This window comes from Micrasema longulum, unplaced genomic scaffold (assembly GCF_059751315.1).
Source record: "Micrasema longulum isolate JH-2025_06_02 unplaced genomic scaffold, ASM5975131v1 h1tg001242l, whole genome shotgun sequence".
NCBI classification, from domain to species: domain Eukaryota; kingdom Metazoa; phylum Arthropoda; class Insecta; order Trichoptera; family Brachycentridae; genus Micrasema; species Micrasema longulum.
The window spans coordinates 264,003-270,002 of record NW_028278429.1 but is presented as its reverse complement, the minus strand read 5'-3'; the positions used below and the strand labels follow the sequence as shown (position 1 = coordinate 270,002).

General features: G+C 33.5%; 1 long non-coding RNA gene across 1 annotated transcript; it reads left to right on the top strand.

Moving 5' to 3' along the window:
* On the top strand, nt 1-1,345 carry LOC148276321 (uncharacterized). The gene is made up of 2 exons (XR_015823800.1): nt 1-78; nt 460-1,345. It is a non-coding gene; the product is annotated as an uncharacterized LOC148276321 (long non-coding RNA).
* The last annotated feature ends 4,655 nt before the right edge of the window (nt 1,346-6,000 follow it).

The following is a 6,000-nucleotide window of genomic DNA, read 5'->3' as shown; positions in this document are numbered from 1 at the left end:
GCGGCTGTATCATTATCTATTTGTAGGATAGACGAAGCCGAGGAACTAAGAAAAAAACAGCTTGCCATAGAATTAGAAGTAAGTGTCTCGTTTACCTTTACTTGGGAAGCAGTAGAAGATTATGTATTTCATTTTAAACTAATATCAAATGCTAATTATTCCATTCATAATTCCTTCATATCTGTGATATAAATATAGACAGATGTCTAAAAAAATTGTTACTTGTAGGCAATATGTTCAGTTTTAAAATTCAGATACAGTCAAGTCAAGGAACTATGAATTATAGTGTAATAAATAACACATTCAAAAAAAGTTCTGTTGATCTTGTCGGGAATGGAACTGAGAACTTTATAAAGTCGAATTTTCCTTATTCTGATCTAAAAATTTGCCAAATATAGATTGTGAATTTATGTTTCTTTTTTATTTTATTAATGCGAGTAAATTTACCCTCTATTTCAGATTAAAGCATTGGAACAACAGTCCCAGTTGCCTTTCTGTTTGGTAAGGGAAATACCCGACAAACCCCCCCACCGTACATCCCGCCCTCCGAAGAAACCAGCAAACTCAATGTCATAGTTAGCCCTAAGCCAGTGAAGTCAGCCCCTAAAGCCACTCACACCATCGAGTCCTATTGTAACTGGCTGTGGGATCAATTTTATCAAGGCAACATAAATGTTAAATATGCTGATTTCTCAAAGTGCGATGATATTCCTCTTATAGAAATGAACAATAAGGTTTACTTATTTGACATCTGTCACGAGAATTTTGAAATGGAATTTGAAGAATTGAATATCAAGGATTGCCAGCTTTGGGAATATGATAGAAAAAACCGTTTAAAAAAATTCAATAAAGAAGAAGTCTGTCTTCGGGTTGAGAGAAAAGTCAAGGAAATTTTGGGATTCGAAGATGAATCTCTTAAAGATAATCTAATTGTCAACTGGGCACACAAACGCCAAGATTATATAAATGATCTTCTGATTGAAGAGTTGTATAACGAGGAAGTTGGTTGGGTCAATATAGAAGAAAATGAAATGGATGTAAAGAATGAATTGACCAATTCTGTATTAGATGATTTGATTTTAGAAGCATGTATCGAGTATAAAGCCATGTATTCATAAGTTAGTCATTTTGCTCCATCTCGGAAGCAAAGCCAAAGTTTTTAAAACTTAAAATTAGAGTTGCTAGATTTAGGCACATCTTGTCAGTAATATTTACATATCAGTGACTTGTAGAAAGTCAGTACTGTTAATGTATAAATTTATTTTTAATTGATACCACAACAAAAAATAATGTGTTTTATTGATAATTTTTACTTAGATAAATTAAATGCCGATATTCTGAGTAAGACTTTTTTATAATTATTATTGAATTATACAAGACATTATGTAATATATAATAATCATTTTATCATATTAATATTTTGTGTAGATATTTCCATAGTTAACAATTTTTATATAAAATATCAGTATAATACTTCTTGGTTTTACTCATTTTTATATTGACAGATGAGCTCTTTCGGCTAAGTAGAGATATTCGAAACAGTAAAACTAAATATAAATCAAAAAATAAAACTACTAAGAAGGTCAATTGATTTTTTATATCAAAATTATGAATAATTTGGTAATAAGAGTCATTGTCACATTTCTGGTCATGCGGTTACAAGAGTAGATCCCAGTAGTAGTTTGAAGTATTTAATACCAAAAACATGTACGACTCTTGCTCAGAGAAATTTCTCTTTTGTGGCCCCAAGAGTGTTCAATGTCCTAAATAAACATATTCAATTTTCCAAATCGATAGCCATTTTCAGGAGAAGTGTACAAGTTTGGATTTTGTCTAAGGGAAGAGACCATTGCAGGAGACTGCTGCGAAATATTGTATAGATTTATAGTATAATAGTAATTAAGCGTGTTTTCCAGATGTTTATTGAAATAATTTTTATTTTTAGTACATGCATGCTTCCACTTTTCATTATGTTGTTTCCCAACTCAACACAGGGCTTTTGGCCTCATAGAGTTAGGGATACGTTATTGTTTTTATGTAATATATGTATGTGTATCTACAAAATCAATCAATTTTGGCTTAGGAATTACAACATTTCTGCTAAATCTTCCAAATGCACCAAACAAAAAGTTGTGTCCCTTGAAATTTCAATGTTAATTTTTAAATAGACTGATGTCTCACAATAGAGATGAAGGGAATGTTGTCGGCTGAAATATTGATATATTTATTTAAATTTGGCTAAATTCCACGATTAATCTACAAAGATTTGGATATACTCAAAATAATGTTCATTCTTTACTTTATCATTTTAACTCCAAATCTTTAATCAGAAAATAGGTATATCTGTATTTTTTTAAATAATGACTTTTCGTTCTTTCTAAGCAGCGGCCGGCACTCATATTTTTGGGTTTATTAACAAAATATATTTGCATTTATGTCATTTATTTATAACAGTGTACTAACATTTATAGAACGAGTAGAACTATTGTTTCCCCTAGATTTTATCGCAATAATATTGTTTAAATCATAATAAAAAACAAAATAATATAATAATTTTTTATTATAATGAACAATCAATAATATTATTTTGTCATTAAATTCTGCAATCTGTGAAGGAATCGACGAACATTTGTAATGACATTACACCCCATACACAATCATCTCTCGCCAAGAGCAAGACCAATCTACGCCTGCAGTTTAAAATCTAAGCCCAGCACATCGGGCAATTCTTGAAATAAGTCATGAATTTATATAGTTCCATAGAAGAGTGCCCTTGGTGTTAAAATTCGAAGTCTGCACCTTCGTAATCATGTTTTAAATTATCTTTGGAATCAATTCAAAAAAGCTAATCCATATTCATTATTTTGTTGTGCTTTATTGTGTTTAATCAAATTAAAGGCTAGAAACGCTTGACCTAATCAAATTTTAATGCTAAAATAAAATATAACTCTTCCGAGCTGCGTTTTGAAATATTTAAAAAATATATATATTTGATAAAATAATGATATGTCAGCTAACCGATAACGATTACATCTGTCAGTTTGTTTCTTGCATCTAACTGAAATAAATATTTAAGCAATCCGATTATGCGACTAGTGATTCTTCTTCTTCGTGTGCTGTGCCATTTTCGGTTAGCTTCCATAACCGTTTTAGGGTTGAGCAAAATTGTGCACTGTAAGAGTGTGAGATATTGTCTCTGAGATTTTCTCTATTTTCATCGGACATTAGAAAATTAATGCATGAAACTATTATGCAGTGGGTTAACTTTCACAGGAAACTAGATTTTTAACAATATTACAAATTAAAAACTACATTATTTTTATGTTTACTTAATGGTTTTCTATTAGACCTAGGTGTTCATTGGCCCGTATAATAATAAAAACAGTCAACAACATACGTCATGTTATGCAACACACCTCTCTTTATGTAATCTGAATTGTTGTCATTGATAATGGCAATAGTCCATAAATTGGGGGTTAAGAGCCGTTCGTTTTAAATTATTGATATGTTTACTCTATACGAGGTGTGTTCAGAAATAACGGGAATTTTAATTTTTTGAAAAAAAAAAAATATTTATTTGTCTACATTAATGTTGTCTGTCGCCTTCAAAATAGTCCCCATTAGATTTTATACACTTGTGCCAGCGCTTCTTCCAATCTTCCAAACACTTCTTTAACTCGATCTTTAGGATAGCCTGTAGCTCTCTCAGCAATGCGCTTTTAATGTCATCTATGCTTGTAAAACGACGGCCCTTAAAGATTCTCTTTATTTTTGGAAATAAGAAAAAGTCACATGGGGCCATGTCTGGCAAATATGGACGCTGGGGCATCGTTACAGTATTGTTTTTGACTAAAAATTCACCAACTAGCAATGAAGTGTGAGCAGGTGCATTATCGTGATGCAAAAGCTATGAATTGTTTTGCCACAAATCCGGGCGTTTTTTTCGGATTGCTTCACGCAAACGCCGTTGAACTTGTAAATAGTACTCCTTATTGACCATTTGACCTCAATGGCAAGAATTCATGATGCACTATGCCATTAAATTCGAAGGACATAGTGAGCATCACCTTCATGTTCGACCGCACTTGTCGAGCTTTTTTCGGTCTTGGCGGTCCAGAATGCCTCCACTGGGACGATTGAGCCTTAGTTTCAACGTCATATCCATAAACCCAAGTTTCGTCACCTGTTATAACACGTTTCAGTAATTCTGCATCGTCATTGACTTCATTTAGTGACACCTGAGCAACTTCCATTCACTGCTGTTTTTGTTCAAAACTCAACAATTTTGGAACAAATTTTGCTGCCACGTGTTTCATACCCAAAACATTAAAAAAAAATCATGGCATGAGCCAATCAACTTGCCAACATCATCAGCGACTTCTCTGATTGGGATTCGGCGATCGTTCATAACCATTTCATTCACGTTTTCATCGGTTGTTGATGTTCTGGGGCGTCCGGGCCGTTCGTCATCTTCAACGTCTTTACGGCCATCTTGGAAACGCTTATATCACTCGACTGCCACAGACAAAGTAAACAATGAATACAGCTAAAAATTTTAGCATACTTCGGGGGCATGTATACCAACATAATAAATATTTTAAAAATACAGTCGGTCTCTAAACCCGCAAAATTAAACAATTCCCTTTATTTTTAGAACACACCAATGAAAATTGTTCTAATACTCAAGCGTTATAAGTAATATATTAACAAAACAGGTTTTATGCGGTATTGCAGCGTCACTGACGTTATGTCCATTATCCGCTGAAAAGTAACCACCATTGCCTGTTAGTTGACCAGATGAATGAATACAAAATATTTGACCCTTTTAATTTCATGTGCCTTTTATTACCTCCAACTGTTGTATATAGGTACATATGTAAAAAGACACCCATGGAACCTATCATTGGTCTTAAAAGTTTTTATGTTGAATTGTTCAGTCATATATTGTAAGTTTGCTAATTCAATTAAATTCACTAGAACTAAAACTATTAACTTAAAAAGTTAATTTAAAAATCTGTTTTTGTAAAAAAAAATTTTAGAGATTTTCTGCAAATTCTATGCAAAATAGGTTTGTGCGAAAAGGTTATTAAAAAATACCATATTATTCAATTTCCCACTGCTATTTTTTGTGTATGTGTAACTTGTTCAGATATTGAGCGAAATCCATAAAAGCTACAGACTGATCATCTATAAAATAAGATGTACATATTACACTTATCATCACCGACAATTTGTGTAGAAAAAATTGCGTTTGTATTTTATTTATCTTATTGTGTTTAGTATAATTTCATGTGGGAGTAAAAATAACACTTTATGTATTGCATACATTTTTTGTTTCATTTTTCTATCCCTCTACCACCTACCTTATAAACGACACCTCATCTAGTACATAGGACACTGCATTGGCTCACCAATTGCAGTAAATCTTGATCATTTTTTGTTACATGAAAGTAAGATGATCAGTCTTACACTTCAGGTACCAGTCCAGGAACTATGAAATATTCTGGTGTTAAAACACCTTTTTTTAAATAAATATTTCATGTCAAGCGTTTCGAGGGTGCGGCGGTATACCTGGCTTGGACATGCGCTGCAGATGCCTCAGAAGAGCCTCAATCCAAGTTGCCTCTCGTTCACACCTACGAGCTCTCGCCGTCCTGAAAGTGTTCTTTCAGGACGGTGAGAGCCCATCGATGTTTCGATGATGATCTTTTGGCTTTATTCGGCGGAACGTAGACGTGGTATCCTGGAGGCTTCTGGTGATGTCCACATTCTCCACTTAAGAGCTAATGTTGAAAAGACGAAGAGGATGGGTAGGGAAACTACACTGGCTACGTTTTCCACAGAGGGTCGAATACAAACTCTGTTGGCTTATGTATAAGTCACTGCACAACTCTGCTCCGGAATATCTAAGGGAACTATGCATTCCAAATGAACTAGCTGACAGGCGTCTCACGCTTAGATCAGCTATGTCTACGGCGAGAGGAAAAGTTATTATACCTC